General features: G+C 35.5%; 1 protein-coding gene across 1 annotated transcript in view; it reads left to right on the plus strand.

The window, feature by feature from the left end:
• The window catches only part of LOC124635563, a 180,430-nt gene that overhangs the window by 133,444 nt on the left and 28,232 nt on the right, over nt 1–18,754 (plus strand). The gene's annotated exons all lie outside the window — the stretch shown is intronic.

Consider the following 18,754-nt stretch of genomic DNA (forward strand, 5'->3'; position numbering starts at 1 on the left):
AAGATTCACCTGTCTTTTTAATTTTTACCTGAAAAAGAGGGAAGAAAATATAGTAACTTTATCTTTGATGGCAATCATTTATGATGTAGTAATTATTCACCTGGTTTATTTCCATAAGACCCCACAAAAGAGCCCGTAATGGTTTATTTTGAGCGAAACAATTAAGTTTGTATATTTTGAGTTTGAAAATGTTGATACTTGGGCGCACCATTATTTTGGCGATTGCCACCAATTAATTTTAGACAGGCTTGCAACACTGCTTGTTAAATGAAAATGCCGTAAAGATTTTTAATATAAGTAAGTTCGATCAATCATTTTGTTCTTTATGGATGTCTTTAAATGTGCTGCATGATTAAGACTCATTTTCACCAAGTTAAGATAACAGTTTAATTAAGGAAAACCGTTGTTTAAAACTCCAACTGCCAATTGTAAAAATTAAGAGTACACACTGCTGAATTTTCAGTCGGCCGACAGTTGGCACGATAGCTAGTTTTTTGTTTTTTAGTCGGTCTGATACCGTCTTTATAACGATTTATGAGCCCCAATAAACTATCGGCCGACTAAAAGTTTGCAGTCTATGGGTTCTTACGATTAATTAGGATTTAAGTCCCCAAAAGGATTGATTAATCTATTAGGATTGATAATATTCAATTATCTATAATTTAATTTTACGGCTAATTAGTTACTAATAAATATATATACAACATACAACTAACTTATTACCTAATATATACACTTACTATAAATAAAAATATTTAAAAAAATGCATCAAAAAACTCCTCCTCATCGCTGCCCACCGGGAGTGTACCCAAGAGGCTGGCAGCATTGCCACGTTGGATGGCAATGCTTACTTTTTGGCCAAAATAAAAACCAGCCCTTGGGTCACCTGAAGTGTCAGCAAGTCGCTTAGCGATATCCTTATATAGGAGATGAGCACTTGGACCCCACGGCCTGAGGGTTTCAACCCCAAACGGCTCAAAGGTATAGTTACCCACCAGGGTACTATATTAAATAAAGCAATATATATATTAATATATTATTATTGATAATTAAATAAAGGTAATCAATAAAAGGATATGTTGATTACCAAGAACTAGTTTCAACGAAAAAGTCCGAATACAAATAGCTACGTACATTGAACATCAATAGTCATCGACAATCATAATTGCAATTTGTCAATCCTTGTGCTGAAAATGTATTGACAATAGAATTGATACAATAGTATTGTGCACCAGTCAGAGTAATCATGTGGAGTGCAGCAATTGTGTTCCAAATGACAATTAATTGGACGTAAAATACTATTATTTTATTTCTGCTGTTCATTTTGCATAGTGGCAGAAAAACTCGTCATATTGTACTGGGGATTATTTTGCTAAAGCTACATATTTTTGCAATGAGACAAAGCTGTAAGTAATAACACGGTTGAAATGTTGATAAACACATGATGAGGAAATCTTTTTGCCGACACAACATTAAAATATAATTAAGTAAAATAATGCTCAATCCTTCTACGTGTGAGAGGAGGCCTGTGCCCAGCAGTGGGACGATAAAAAGGCTGTAACAGTAAGTAAAATTAGAAAAAAAAAATCTCATTTTAAAAAAGTCACATTTCAGATTTAATAATTAATTACAGTGATGGTGTTTTTTTTTTGCAAAAACCAATTGATCTTACACAGTCACTTAAAAGTTTTTTTTTTTAATTGACTACTTAACTGTCTACTTAACATACTATCTTCTCACCAAAAATCTTTACAAGAACTTGTTCATAACACATTTCCTCAACTGTCATTCACCTTACAAACAAAATTGAACAAAATGCACTATTCTTCCAGAAAACAATAAACACTAGAAGAGCTGGGTAACTGGATATTCCATTTTACCGACGATCGCTTCCAGTAACCCAATTCTGTATGACTGAGTAACGAAATAAGTTGCAAGCAGAATATGACTGGAGTCTCGCAAAAGCAAACTGGTGAACAAATCGCCGGATTTACACCTTCCAGTGTATTTTATGTGATATACTGCTTTTAAATTTGAGTGACAATGTTGAATTCTGTATTTTTATGGTGTCCATTTCGACCGCGCGGCCACCTCATAATTTTTGATGTTTGCCAGGAATTAGTAGTAATTTGTTACTTTTCACTCCTCTTTTCCTGAATTTGTTACAAAAAAAACCAAGACGCTATGACAAAGAACAGTTGGCCGCTAGAACCGCCACTTGCCGTAGTCATCGCCCGTGATTACTCAGAAACTATACAATGCAGATAGACGAATGATACATCAAAAGAAAGGTCTTTATTTGTTAAATTTGTTACAAAAATAAAAAAGGTCAAAACGTAGATAAACAAAAAGTTATGCAATGTTAAGTTTTCAGGTTATGAGTAGGTAAGTATATCACCGTAGGTACCAAATTAATAGAGGCTAATGTGTATAGAAAATTAGTCTTTAATTTGTTACAGCGAAAAAAGACAAAAAAATACTAGAAAGTAGGTTCAATAATATGTTAGAGTCGTTTTTAGTTGGCCGCGCGGACGGCAATATGCCTAAAATACAATTTCGTTTTTCTCGTTATTAAAAGTAGGTTTAAGCTTAATTAGAGTACTAATCGATGGGTAACGTAACCTAGTTTGAATAAATATAGCGAATTTAACTGCAGCATTCATATTTTAGGAGATATTTACAAAAACACAGTGGTATGAAACTGTATGAGAGTAGGGTGTCCATGCATTTTCACATATTCGAAATTTTCGTTATTCACGTCTTATTTTTTTAGGGAGAGTGCATACTTTATAAAAATCAAAGTCACAAATAGATAGAAAATATGATGCTCAGACTCCACTTTGTAACTTTTGAAATTCCATGTACAAGGTAATCTAGTAATGAGCCAAATCTTTTCTCTTAAAATATCCACCCATTTGTACTTAGGCAGTATTTTATATTTTTTAAATGGAGTGCATGTTCTCAAGTCATTTCTTTTATACAAGACATTTAATGGTTGCATTTTTTTCCAGTCATAGATATCTAATTCGAACTTGAAGTTTTTTGTATCGTTTTCACTATGATGCTGATTGGACTCGACATGAGAATGTGATATTTTGGATGCAGTTCTCGGGCTATTGCTTGAGGATGATGATGAGGATGACGAGGACGGACACACAGTTCGCTGCTTGCATTCAGTGTTTAGAAACTCCCTGAAATTTCTTTTCAGTGACATGTAAAGAGCTGCTGGTGTCATAAGATTATCCAAATAACTTGCAATTTTATAAAATAAAGGGTCATTCAGTTTAACATCCAGTAGTTTGTCGGCATATTTCATAAAAACTTCTCTCTGTTTTGATTTCTCAACAATAGATTTTCGTCCAGCTTTACCCATTTTTGCTGCAATAAAAGCAACTGATAATATAATACAAAGGTTAAACATCCGTTGCCTGCATCACAAACAAAATATACATACTGAGGCACTACAAATTATTGCTATGTAAGTAGGTACATATTAAGGGCAAAAACTTTTCTTAATTAATAATTTTATAACGAAGAAAAGTCGTCGTTATTTGACAGACAAAGATGCAGCGACTTATTTTTAAAAAAATTTGGTCACTAACGGTCAGCACTTCTATGAAAGAAGTGTGCAATTATATTTTGCAGCTAAATTAAAAGCTAATGTAAGTTATTAAGCTAAGAATATTTTTAAGAGATGACCACTTTTGAAGTGAAATGAAATCACATTAAAATGTGGCAGAGACTTCATGAATTTCATGTCATTTTATATATACGTAATAATTATAAGGACACAGTTTATTACTTTATACAAGTCATCATAAAATTGAAAAAAAAATAAACTTATCGCAGTCGATTTGGATCCCTCTGCAATACACTTTTTGGTGGTGAGTTCCAACATACAGTGGGCACAACTGATAACTAAGCACTTTTAGACACTTCTGGATTTATAATGATAATTGTCTCAGTAACTTAGTAGTATGAAAATCACGGGAATTAAATACGTACGAGTACCTATACACTTCAAAATTCAGCACAGGAATTTATTTGCAACAAAAAAATATCGTTTTTTAAACCGCTTGCGACAAATATTTTTAACAATAGATTGAAAACAAAAGAGATCATTTTTCTGGAATCGTTCCCATCATAAAACACCTGCGGAAAGTCAATGAAACTATTTTTTTATCAGTAAATGGGTACTTTAAAGAATTAAGAACAATGGATATCAATATGACCGCAAAACGAACCGCATATTTGTTCAGAATACAAAATTAACAACATGCCTTTGTACTAATGTAATCATGGTACTCTACTAGTATGCACTCTCCCTAAAAAAATGTGACGTGAATAACGAAAATTTCGAATATGTGAAAATGCATGGACACCCTACTCTCATACAGTTTCATACCACTGTGTTTTTGTAAATATCTCCTAAAATATGAATGCTGCAGTTAAATTCGCTATATTTATTCAAACTAGGTTACGTTACCCATCGATTAGTACTCTAATTAAGCTTAAACCTACTTTTAATAACGAGAAAAACGAAATTGTATTTTAGGCATATTGCCGTCCGCGCGGCCAACTAAAAACGACTCTAACATATTATTGAACCTACTTTCTAGTATTTTTTTGTCTTTTTTCGCTGTAACAAATTAAAGACTAATTTTCTATACACATTAGCCTCTATTAATTTGGTACCTACGGTGATATACTTACCTACTCATAACCTGAAAACTTAACATTGCATAACTTTTTGTTTATCTACGTTTTGACCTTTTTTATTTTTGTAACAAATTTAACAAATAAAGACCTTTCTTTTGATGTATCATTCGTCTATCTGCATTGTATAGTTTCTGAGTAATCACGGGCGATGACTACGGCAAGTGGCGGTTCTAGCGGCCAACTGTTCTTTGTCATGGCGTCTTGGTTTTTTTTGTAACAAATTCAGGAAAAGAGGAGTGAAAAGTAACAAATTACTACTAATTCCTGGCAAAGTTTCATCAAAAATTATGAGGTGGCCGCGCGGTCGAAATGGACACTTTTTATGAGTTAAGACATCGGTGATGTGAGCTGCGGATATTGTAACTTTAAAGTTGTGAGTGACTTATACTATGAAAAACAGGTCAACTGCGAGTTGATCTCGCACTCTCGAGGCTTCCGAGCTTAGAAATTTAAAAAAGCAGGGTCTCGGCAGACTTTACGGAAGTCGTGGTGGCCTAGTGGGAAGTCGTGGTGGCCTAGTGGGCAAAGAAACAACCTCTCGAGTATGAAGGCGCGGGTTCGATTCCAGGTCAGGCAAGTACCAATGCAACTTTTCTAAGTTTGTATGTACTTTCTAAGTATATCTTAGACACCAATGACTGTGTTTCGGATGGCACGTTAAACTGTAGCTCCCGGCTGTCATAGAACATCCTTGGCAGTCGTTACGGGTAGTCAGAAGCCAGTAAGTCTGACACCAGTCTAACCAAGGGGTATTGGGTTGCCCGGGTAACTGGGTTGAGGAGGTCAGGCAGGGCAGTCGCTCCTTGTAAAGCACTAGTACTCAGCTACATCCGGTTAGACTGGAAGCCGACCCCAACATAGTTTGGGAAAAAGGCTCGGAGGATGATGGTCTCGGCAGACTTTATTCACAATATGCAAGTCGAAAAAGTAAGTTTTTCTCAAAAAGAGGCTCACAGTAAACACATTTTTAACATCTTGTATGTCGCTATTTATTAAACAATAGTAAATCAATAGTGTCTTGCGTACCTATGTATATCTGCGGGTTATGCAAGTAAACTGGTTAAATAAGCCGAATACATCGAAAACATCGTCATCTTTCACACGAAACTGCACCTAAAAACACATGCCTACCTAATTCTAAAATTCGTTTTATCCACTTTTACCGCATCATCCCAATACATTTTCCTCCTAAAACAACACAAAAAATCACACACCCGTCAAGTACAAAAAAAAAAAAACAAAACCGAATCGACGCTGTCCATTTTCCCCGTCTTTGTGTCAGACATGACACATAAAGTTGCCCAACACCAACACATGTGTATGTAAATGTCGCTGCATATGTCTAAATGCACACGGAATTTTGTCACAAATGATGTTTGTGCAAAGCTTTGGCGTGTCTGCCATGTCCGTTCATATCCAGACCTTTTAATCTCGGTTGGGAGATTAAAATGATATGTGTGTAGTTTGTTTTAGAAGTATAGGTTATGATAAATTACACTTCACCCTAAACTTAGTGGTCCCGTATATAGGTATAAAATTATAAAGTGTTGTTTTAAAACCGAAATAAGTTTCAGACACCAATGAATGAATATTCTTGAGGCCACGTTAAACTGTATGTACTGTCCCGACTGACTTTGAACATCTTTGGCAGTCAGAAACCAGGAAGTCTGACGACCAGTCTTATCAAGAGGTACCTATTGGGTTGCCCGGATGACTTGAGGAGGTCAGATATGCAGTCGCTTCATATAAAACACTAGTACTCAGCTGCATCTGGTTAGACTGGAAGCCGACCCCAACAATTAGGAAAAGGCTAGACAGATCATGATGACATGATTATCAACCAAATCTAACAAAGAGATAATTGTCGGAATTATCTCTATATTAGATTCATTCATTAACATCCTACAACTTAACTATAAATACATAGAGTTACATAAGTAGGAGACCCGTCAAGGTTGACCGCAGTCAGTAATCTGAGGAACGGTGTCAGATGAAGGCATATGATACTCCTTGGAACACAACCTTTGTGGCTTCACCGCCTTGAGAACCCTTGGACCTCGTTACTGGTATTCGGTTTTCCGTATTCCTTGTTAAGATAGTGTTTTTTTATGGAATGAGGGAGAAACTTGATAGTTTTTAAATTGCTAATGTGATTATGACTTAGATTTTTAACACACCTATATTAGCTTCACTTGTAACTATGTATGTAAGAAAATCTTGGTATCTAAATTTAACCCACTTTCCGGTCTAAGATTAGGGTGAAAGCATACGCTCGGAGTTATGATGATAATACATGATTAGAGTGTTTTTTAGCTTTTTAAACGATGTATTTTCATTATTTTAAATAAAGAAATAATATTGTGACATAAGAAAAGGGCACGGTTCTCAATGTGGATGTGGTAATTTTTCAAAATGTACAGTGAATAATCAGATTCAGGCAATTTTTAGTTTGCCGCATCCAATCCAGCCTATAGTTTAAACCCGTATATTATACTAACTTACGACTAACAAAATAAATAAATATACTACAAAAAAAGTGATCATGTAAATACACGTGCGCCCACGACATACAAAGCACCTTTAGCAAAATAAAAGCAATATAAAAGATAGCGTTATTTTCTTTGCAACAACAGCAAAACAGAACTAAAGATAACAATATCTTTTTCACATCGTTAAAACACAAAAGTCGAGTATACAACACATCAAAAGAATATATTCACCCCACTTTGTTAGACTGGCAAAACGTTCTACGTTTTGATCCATTCTGCCTTAGACTGTGACATTACAAAGAATAGCCAGCCCTTTGAACTAAATACCTAATTGTATGTGAATTTTAAATATTTACCTTTCTTGGTATTTTGTGTATTACTATGTAGTATTACGTATGTAGAACTGTATTTTTAGACATGAGTTCGTGATTCTAGAACAGGCTTTTAAAAACTGCTTTATGTATGAAATCTACAGAAAAGTAGGATAAACCCGATTATAAGGTAAGGGGTTGCCTATGGGTTCATCATCATTATCTTCATCATCTCAGCCATAGGACGTCCACTGCTGAACATAGGCCTCCCCCTTTGATCTTCACAGATACCTGTTGGAGGCGACCTGCATCCAGCGTCTTCCGGCGACCTTTATAAGGTCGTCTGTCCACCTCGTTGGTGGACGTCCTACGCTGCGCTTGCTAGTCCGTGGTCTCCACTAGAAAGTTGGGCCAAAGGCCTATGGGTTGCCTCTTCAAAAAAATAATCGTACATCGTTTCATAAAAATCCATCCAATAGTATTTGCGTGGAAAATTAACTAACATACATACTGACATATATCTTTACACGCATTTTTAATCTTAGTAGGAAAAATTTGAAATGAACCTTGAATTTTTGTTTTTTTTAGTCTTCCATTTTTTATTGTGTCAATAATTTTCAAACAAAATCTAAACAGTTGTCTAACTTGCCATAGACAAAATTGTAACAGTTACCGCAGAGTTTTGGACAGGCCTTTTAAGCCATCAAATTATTTCGCGGTTAATTTAACTTTGGCCATTTACCGACAACGGAAGTTCTGTTATCTGGGCTTGAGATGGTTTTGAGACAAAAACAGAAATTCTGTTTTGTTCAAACACATTGAAAGTCATTGTCGTCTTAATTTGGGCTCTACTTGGAGAAGTCAATTATTTTAACATCGATTATTTTACATAATATTTTAATTGGCTTTTGGTTCCCATGTAGCGATTCTTTTGCAATATTTTTTTCTCGCTTCTAAGTGGTATATAATTATCCAGTATCTAAGCAATCTATCCTTTTACAGTTTCATATGAGTCTGAAACAGTTAGCAATCCTTAGGTAGAAGTAACGGCCGGTTCACACATGTCTCCGTTTTACTGTTCCGTTTTATGGTGTACGTTTTTTTTCGTCGATGGTGTATGTAGTTGTATGAGTGACTTCACACATGGCACAGTATTCTGTATACAACTACATACGCCATCGACGAAAAAAAAAACGTACACGATAAAACGGAACAGTAAAACGGAGACATGTGTGAACCGGCCGTTATTATGTTAATCCACTAGTGGTAGATAAGAGGCTACATATTTTAGCTTTTACAAAATAATTTCCTGTATTTTTGTATCACCTGCTGTAACGCCCATTGCTTTACTACAAGTTATTTTTTTTTCCTTAGCCCTATCTGTCCCACTGCTGGGCAAAAGCCTCCCCATTCTGTCTCCACACCTCTCGATCCTTCGATTATTCCCACCAATTGGAGTTGTGTTATTTATTTTACACGCCATAAATATTTGGTAGACTCATAATTTAAGAATTTAAGAGAGATCTGTTTCTGAATAAATGCTTTTTCTTCTTTCTATATTTCATTTAAAACCCCAAAAATCACTTAAAATAGTCTCTTCCCATTCATTATCAAGTCTTTCTTAAACAACTACTACCAGAAAAAAAACACTCGCTTTTTAACAAAAGCTCTAGCCAGCTCGAAAACTAGAATTCCCAGTACTGTAAAAAAACTATGAGAAGTAAAAAGTCATTGGCCCATAAATATCCGAAACTGCTTTGAAAGTCTTTAAATAAATCTAGCGTGTGACATTCACCCGGTATTTGGTCGAACAAATAATGTTTTGTAATAGACCTTTTGGATCGCTTTTTAATCTTTAAAATTACTCTTGCAAATTGGGGATTTTTATTTTACTGTTTAGAAGATATAATAGTGGCATTTGTTTTGCATTCGGGGTAAAAGATTTAGATTAGTGTCAGTTAGACTAGTTTTTTTGTTCGAGGTTAAGCAACACTTGCTGAGGTCAATCATTGGGTGGGTGACCACCACTTGGTTGCTTTGGGTGTACATTTTTTTCGAACTGGGTAGTTATAGTCAATGTTTTGTAAAAAAGGCTAGGCAGATGATGGATATAGTCCCTTCCTATGAAATACAAGATTTCTTTTTAACCGACTTCCACAATAAGGCTTATTTTTATGAACTGAAAAGAAATAATCAATAAATAATAATCATTTTTCATGTAATAAATAACAATGATACAAATAAAACCCCAACCAATCGTATATTTGTATTTACTTCGGTCCATTCAACAAATTGTGAGCAAGAAATAACATGTGTAATATCGTAAGGAAAGCATAAAACTAAAGTGTAATTGGGGGTCCGTAACGACCGTAGAACATTGCACCAACTGGATACGGCACTGCCTTGACCTCTACTAATCCACGAGATCACTGTTCATTTATGTATACTTATATAATAAAGCGGAAACAGTTTTTGAATATTTGTTTGCACCCTAAAAACTATTGAACCAATTTGAAAAATTGTTTCTCGGTTGGAAAGCGGCACTCATCCTGAGTAACACAGGCTATATTCTATCCCGGTAGGGACAGTAGTTAGCATAGGACACGTGCGACCCTCCTTACTAGTTTTCGTAGAGACAATCAGTTTCAATAAGGTCAAAATTGGACAATTGTACTGTCAATATGATCATTGTTTTTTCGGCAATATAAAGCTATTTTTAGTCTAAGTGGGTCAAACGTACATTATTTTAGGCTGATGTCATGTGTTCATGGTGCCTCCAGTTGGTTTAATGGTCGAAGATAATGACGCTAAAAAAACCTTTTCTGGGATATTGGGTAAGGCTTAATAAAGGACAATGGGCAGATTGGTATACCCCACCAATAGCAATGTCATATATATCATTGGATAGGCCTTTTTATGTAGAACAATATTTACTATGACAGCTTTGCTGAAATGTTTGTCCGTTCTGAGATATAGATCAAAAACTGTGCAAAAGTTAGAACTAAGTAATCTATTGATAACTCAAGTTTTTAAAGGAAAATCTAAGAACTACTAAGTGTAAGTCTTGTATGAAAGAAAATCAGATTACAGTATTGATTAGCATCAGTTTTAAGATTGTTTGTAATCTATATCTCAGAACGGACAAACAATAGAACAAAGCTGTCATAGTAAATGTTGTTCCAGTTAAAAAGACCTATCCAATGATATTTATGACTTTCCTATTGGTGCGGTTTCTCACTACGCCCAACATCCAGTTGGTACAATAAAAGGTTGAAATGCTACATAATAGTAACAATTATGGATCCTAACGGGCACAGTAGTACTTACAAGACTTAAAGTTATTAGTACTTAGATTTTCCTTTAAAAACTTGAGGTATCAATAGATTACTTAGTTCTAACTTTAGCACAGTTTTTGATCTATATCTCAGAACGGACAAACATTTCAGCAAAGCTGTTATAGTAAATCTTGTCCTACATAAAAAGGCCTATCCAAAGATATATATGACATTCCTATTGGTGGGGTATACCAGGTCCCATATATTTGTGCCCATTGTCCTTTATTGTATGTTTTATTTTATGCCCGAATAATCTACGCTGAGCTTAGCTCAGTCGTGGGTTTTTTAATATTGGTAGTAAGAATTAAAAATTATTAAGAGAACTATCAACTAAGTTTTATTAAAATTTTAACATTGCATAGTAATAAGGTTTTCAAAATGGAAGAATGATCAAAAGAACCTACTATTCCGAAACATATGTAGAGGAACTCGTCATGACAAGATGGTCACCCATCTACGAGCCGACCGACCACCCAACGTCTTATGCCCATTTTCACCAACAAATACCTAAATTAAGGGATCCCCTAAGAGCATTTACGGAACATTTAATAAGAATTTCGTTTTCACCAAAGTTTAGGTATCCTTTATCCATAGTTATTTATGTCAAAATTGGGAGAGCCCTTATTCTAAGTGGCACTTAGATTAAGAGATTGTTGGTGAAAATGGGCATAACTTTACGATCATTCAACTGGCCACAAGCAATTTAGCTCAAATAAAACCTCCCAAATCCAGTTCACTATTTTCAAAGTACTAGGAAACTCTCGCGAATTACCTGAATCCAAAACCACAGCCGCTTTCATTAAAGTTGGTTTAACTCATCAATACACTTTAAATGCTAGATAGGTACTTAAGTACACTCACCCAAGTAATTGTCAGTTGAAATATTTATTGCGGGTTCGAATCCCGGGTTGGTCCCGTGATTTATTGTGACCTCTGAGGCGTCTGGGCTTTTTGGACACTTTGTTTTTACAGGAAAAGAATGAATTGGTAACACGAAAAGGCTTTTTTGTTGTATTTTTATTGCTATTTTAGAATTGCTGATTTTTTTCCTCTGGTCACATTTTAGGTTATGTATTTTTTTCACAAAGATATAAAAAGTAGTCGTTTTCCCGCGGTTTCACGCGCGTCCCGTGAGGACTACTGCCCGTACTGGAATAGAATATAACCTACGTTACTCAGGAAGAGAGAAGCTTTTCAACAGTGAAACAATTTGTAAAATCGGCTCAGTAGTTTAGGAGCCTTTAGGCTACAAAGAAACAAACAAAAAATGTTTCCACTTTATTATATAAGTGATATATAGAAATGTATCTAATGTCTACCTATAAATTGTTTGGGCTCATAAATCAGTATGAAGATGAATGGTAGTACGCACATTACAAAGATCAGGTATTTAGCCGGCATCAGACCGACTGAACACTTTGACCGGAATCAATACTTTCTTTTAAAAAAATAAGCCATCCATTGGGTCAACTCTCGGCCGACTGTTTATGCAACGTACGAGTACTCTAAACCAAATTGGTACTAAAACATTCATAGTTCCAATTAACTACCATTCGTTTCCCGTTAGTTAATACCATTCGTTAAACTATTACTAGCGTGGTGAACGGATTGCAAGGCGTTTACGAAATCGACTGGTTATATTTAATGACCTACCGTTTAGTTCGTTACCTGTTGCCTGGATTTTAGGGAATTAGTACTGGATTTGTGGGGGAAAGTCATTTTGTATTTATAGGTTCAGAAGACCAAAGAAGCGATGGATGGATTGTGTGAAAGACGATTAGACTGGAAGCTCTTTTGAGATGATGGAAGATAAAAAGTATGGAAGTAAAAGACACGGAACGATGAATGGTTTGAGGAAAAGACGATGTAGTTGGAAAGAATGTTACTTGTGAGATGACGTTAGAGAAAAGTATGAAAGAAGAAGACATTTCAGGCCAACGTAAAATAGAACTGGTACAATGGCTGAAGGGTGATGATGATGAGGTTGAGAATCACTTTCTCCAAACAGTTGTAAACCATCCTGTGGGCCCAGAATATCATGTATCTCAGGCTCTAAACTATATGTGTACCTATTTGTATTGGCATGAAAGCCTGTCAAACATACAGACAGATAATATTAGTTAAGATTATCTTGAATCCGGACATTGAGTACTTTGAGTATCCACACACTGCAAACTAAACAGTAGGCCGACAGTTGACCTGATGGTTGCCTTTTTTTAAGAAAGTTAAGAATTTAATCAAAGGTTTTAATCGGTCTGATATCAGCTAAATACCTGATCGTTGTTATGTGGGTATTACCACTCATCTTCATACCGATTTGTGAGCTCAAATAACTTGCTGGTACTCTTGAAAGGAGAAATATGAATAAAAATTAAAAGTCCAAGTTTTTCTAACATACATAGTTACATTAGTTACAAGTGAAGCTAATATTTGTAGGCGTGTTAAAAAAAAGGTATCCTTTCTTTTGTCGGTAAAAATTAGTCTTAATCTTCATTATTCAAGTTATTACCCACAGTCATTAAACCCGTTTGATCCCTATCTATGTTATCAGCACCAGTTATCAGGGGCTTTCCAAATATATTATCATCTCTACTTAGTCTTGCTTCATGGGTCAAGATAATTAAATTAATGGTAATGGCCTTAACTCTGACGATCTTAGGATGAGCCACAGATGTAGTTGTAGCTAGAAAAGTTTTATTATCCTTGTAGAAATTGAAAGGGGTGTTATAAGTTAAACGCACGTATGGCCCTATATGTCGGTATGCGGTTTCTGTATCTCCGAAATAAAAAGTTAGTTTAATGACGATTAATAATTGAGAGTGTTCTTGTCTAATTTAGCTAGTTTTAACATAAGTGTAATTGTAACATACATAATATCACGAATTTATTTATAAACACTTATGGCCTTACTACAAAAACTTTAACAACTGTTTTACACTTGTCTAAAAAAAATGTGTCTCCAAAATGAACCTTATGTCAACGTCGTAATTTGACATTTTTTTAGACAAGTCTTAAACTGACGTTAAAAAGTTTTTGTGGTAAGACGGTTAGAATCAGAAGTCAAATTAGCATGGTCTTTACACACACTATTAAATTCTAATTTAAAAACCCTATCGATTCGTTAACTGACACTGACATCATCTAAATACCCTATTTCCAGATGTTCATAAAATTAAAAATATCAGAGCCGATACTGCACCATCTATATTTTCAACATCCATGTCACACTAAACCTATTCGGGATAGTTTGACGGCTATAAACGCAATAATTCATATGGGTTCTATTTATGCATAGGTGAACAAACTCCATCCGGACCTACCCATTATTTATCCCAGATAAGTAAGGATGAAGGTCGTAGGTTACCCGGCCATACGACAGGTTTATCCGGGATTTGGATGTGTGAAATCGTTGGCGATTTTTCTGTACTAAATTCGGTCTAGTTTCTGTCTTAGTATAGTTTTTTTGCCGTAAGAAGAGTTCCTTGACAGTTCTTGTTTGACAAATGTAGTGATGTGACCTAACGAAATTTAATCGATATTCATAATCATTTGACAATTCATTATATATATTATTATTATTCAAATTATAATCATTTGAAGTCATTTTACAATTCATAAATTTAATGTAAAATGAAGTGACAGGGAACTCTTCTTATGGCAAAAAAACTATAGTAATGAAGGTAGGCTATCTATCTTTGTGAATGAAGGTATTTGGACTAGATTTTTCTTAGCATGCCTGGGACTGAGTATTAAATGTAAGTGTAGATAATGGGGGATTTATTTTATTGTTATTGTACACTACATAGCTATTAGCTGACCACCTGTATAACATATATGCTAATAAAGAATTGAGTATTGAGTAACCAGTATTATCTAGGGGTATTGGGTTGCCTGGGTAACTGGGTTGAGGAGGTTGGAGAGGTAGTCGCTCCTTGTAAGGCAGTAGTACTCAGCTGCATCGGGTGAGACTGGAAGCCGACCCCAACATCATCATCATCATCCTCCGAGCCTTTTTCCCAAACTATGTTGGGGTCGGCTTCCAGTCTAACCGGATTCAGCTGAGTACCAGTGCTTTATAAGAAGCGACTGCCTATCTGACCTCCTCAACCCAGTTACCCGGGCAACCCGATACCCCTTGGTTAGACTGGTGTCAGACTTACTGGTTTTTGACTACCCGTAACGACTGCCAACAATGTTCAATGACAGCCGGGACCTACAGTTTAACGTGCCATCCGAAACACAGTCATTGGTGTCTAAGATATACTTAGAAAGTACATACAAACTTAGAAAAGTTGCATTGGTACTTGCCTGACCTGGGATCGAACCCGCGCCCTCATACTTGAGAGGTTGGTCCTTTACCCACTAGGCCACCACGACTTTTGCCGAAGCCGACCCCAACATAGTTGGGAAAAGCATCGGGAGATGATGACTACTAAGCTGTTCAATTTGCCCGAAGAGAAACAGCTACAGCTAGACATTTTCACATCAGGTATATCGTAAATGGCACGTATCAACCCTATTTAGCCACAAAACAAATAATTTTTTCGCGGTACGAAATCCCAACGGGGCTATCAGAATTCTCAATACACAAGATACTTGTAATAATCAGAGGTATAATTATGGCTGTGCAAATGAAACAGAAGCCATTTTCCTTGGGGTTGACATGTGATTAAATAAATCCCTCCCATAAAGGAAAGAGCCGTTATATAGAATGAGGCGAAAAAGAGAAATTGTGAATTGCACTCGGGTGTAGGTAGAGGGATCTGCAGGTTTGTGAGAAAATCTTTTTGACAAAACATGTACCGTCTTACCACAAAAACTTTTAAACGTCAGTTTATGCCTTGTCTAAAAAAATGTCAAATTATGACGTTGACATATGGTTCATTTTGCAGCCAAAATTTTATTAGACAAGTGTAAAACAGGGTTTAAAGTTTTTGTAGTAAGGCCCGTATTATTTAGTTTACAGCTTAGGATAAATCACTTTGTTTGATAGGTCGGTTTCACCTGCATCCCAAGAGATTGTAACCGTCTTCAATATATGTCAATATCTTTCCATGCCTTTTGTGTCTTTGTTTTAGTCGTTTAACTATGAAAGCGAAATACCAAATTTCCTATTTCCAAGAATTTGTATGGGCTTACTAACTACCACTTCATGTCCCTAAAACTTGGTCTTTTCAGACGGAAAATAAAGCGGTCCGAATTCTTAAAAACAATGACATTTATGCTTCCGTTTTTCATTTCAACGTACGGAACTCTAAAACCAGACCGGTACCGTAAACGGCCTTTGAATAACACATTACCGATAATGATACCCAAAACACTTAGCACGCTTCAAAATGACCAAAATTAAAAGCATTTTATATTGAATTAAGATGCCTTTTAGGTGCCTAACAAAATGGGGATTATTCATTTATGTAAAATATCAGGAAAGTGATAAATGTCAATATGCTTTTGGGGATTTTATGAGGTGACTATAATCAGTGTGAAGAGCGTATCTTTATTTTGGAAATTCGTTGTTATGCCTCTTTTCAAGATTTCAAGTCTGAAATCACCGTACCCTGAGTAAGCATGGTGATTAATGTTCGGTCCTTCTCTGTATGAGAAGTGGTCTGTGCCCCGCAATAGGTCAGTAAAAAAGGCTGATGATGAAAATGGAAACACGATATTAAAAATATCCCTTAATCCATTTCTTAATATTGATATTCGAATTGACTTGATCTCTCTCATCCCTTATACTTCTCACGTCCTCAACAATCCCACTAAATACTATAAAACATGTTTGTATGTATGTATGGATATTTATTCATATTTCACGCAGAAATTACCGAATTAATTTTAATAGAAATGTGTAGTTATATAGATTATAAATCACAATAATATATAGGCTATTTTTACCACAGCCAGGAAGAAGATTCCTCAGTAATCAGGTAAAACCACTGTCAGAAGCTAGCACAATATAAATTAAACTGAGTTTCAACTGAAAATCCTCGACTCAATTTATATCAGTTAGCAGTTATTACTGTAAGCTGGGATTACGTACTCTAACGCCCCATTAAATGAGGAAACCGAACCGGGGCTTAAGACTAGCTTGTTCTGGGGTAAACACAGATTAAGGTAACAGCAGTTTCTTGGCGGTTTTCTTTTGAGTTTTACTTTGAACGTATTTAGGCGGTTTGTGTGAGGGAATTTCAAGGTTTATAGTATACAGGTGTGTTTTGATTTCAGGTGAAAAATGGGCAGAAACTGTTAAGCTATAGCTTTAAATAAATAGTAAGTATTCAATCTTAACTTACATGTTGAAGACAATACATTGATACCAGTACTATTCCGTGGTTCCAACCGTCCAGAGGAAACTTCTTCCCGCCCCGGATTACAATTTCGCCTATGATCCTTTATAAGGTCTAGTCTATTTAGTTGTTTAATGGACTTACAGACAAACAGATATACATGAGACGTGAGTGGAATCACGGGGAATAGTATTTACAATAGGAACTGTTACTGTTACAGCCTTTTTTATCGTCCCACTGCTGGGCACAGGCCTCTCACACGGTGAAGGATTGAGCATTAATCAAAAGTACGACATTACAAAATACCTTCCTGTAATATGAAGCCTTATACGTAGATCATGCAACATGCGAGCAAAATGTATATAAATATATGTATATCAATGAAAATGTGTTGTAAATATATTCTGCTTGTAGCTACACTTTCCGAAGCTTATATCTTGTAAGCCGGAGTTTAGAGGTAAGGGGAACACGTTTCTGAAGTTATTTTAGTACTAAAATGTATTTTTAGATAGCGTTTATTTTAGTATAGTTTTATATTTCAAAATCTTGAGGGTGGTTTTACGGTTAAGACAAACTTTTAATAAATATTCAAATAGTGAGGCAGTGATTTAATATGGACAAGAGATACAGTACCTTATGAAATTCCTGTAAATAATAAAAATCATGATTTCGGTTTAATACTTAAAAAAAATAAAAAAATCATGAGCCCATTAACCATCAATTTATAATGAACGAACTTGGCCAAAGGCATTTTATGAAACCATGATTCCCTCAGTCCATAATCCCTTCTCTAATTGCTACCAAGCGCAGAACTTATTAAAACAAGAAATTAATTGCCCGCAGACGAAAAGAACCAAAAATTTTCTTCACGAAATATTGCAATACGAACTGAAGCCAGTAATAAATAGAAATAAAAGATATAATTTAGCAGGAAACCATCAAAATGTCGGTCAAAGCTAAAGTTGGCGGAATCCGGGCCCGCTGCCGTGTCGACGCGAAATTACAATGACTACTAAAATGAAACAGCCCCACAGTTTTACAGTGAAGATATTTATTTTTTTATAGTACTAGATGTGGCTGTGTTGTTGTGTGAATTAATGTGAGATTTTTGTCTATGTAGGCAAAATATCCTATTTTGTGCGAGGCCTGATAATCACCATGCGTTTTAAGAAAGACGCGTTCCAGTGTAACTTCTTCCTATATTCTGATAAAATATAGCCTACAAGCGGTTTCCCCGCGGTTTCATATACGTCGCGGGGTAACTTCTTTCCATACCCGAATAAATGTCACTCGCAGATAATGTAACTTCCCAACAGTGAAATAATTTTTAAATCGGTCTACTAGTTTCGGAGCATTTATGATACTGACAAAAAAAAACGTCTTTATAATCTTATATCACATTATCAAAACCAATTCCCCGAAATAAAACATCCCAAAACAATTCTCACTGCCCTATCTAGAACACTAGATCTGTACAACATTCACAATTTTCGCTTTGTGTGACTGCGACAAAGGCAACCACTATCTATTGTTAAATTTTTAACAGCCTTCAGCCGTTTTAGTCTGTATTGTACGCCTTTTTGTGCAAAAGCGTTATAATCTGACTTGACCAT

This window comes from Helicoverpa zea, chromosome 13 (genome assembly GCF_022581195.2).
Source record: "Helicoverpa zea isolate HzStark_Cry1AcR chromosome 13, ilHelZeax1.1, whole genome shotgun sequence".
In the NCBI taxonomy this organism is placed as follows: domain Eukaryota; kingdom Metazoa; phylum Arthropoda; class Insecta; order Lepidoptera; family Noctuidae; genus Helicoverpa; species Helicoverpa zea.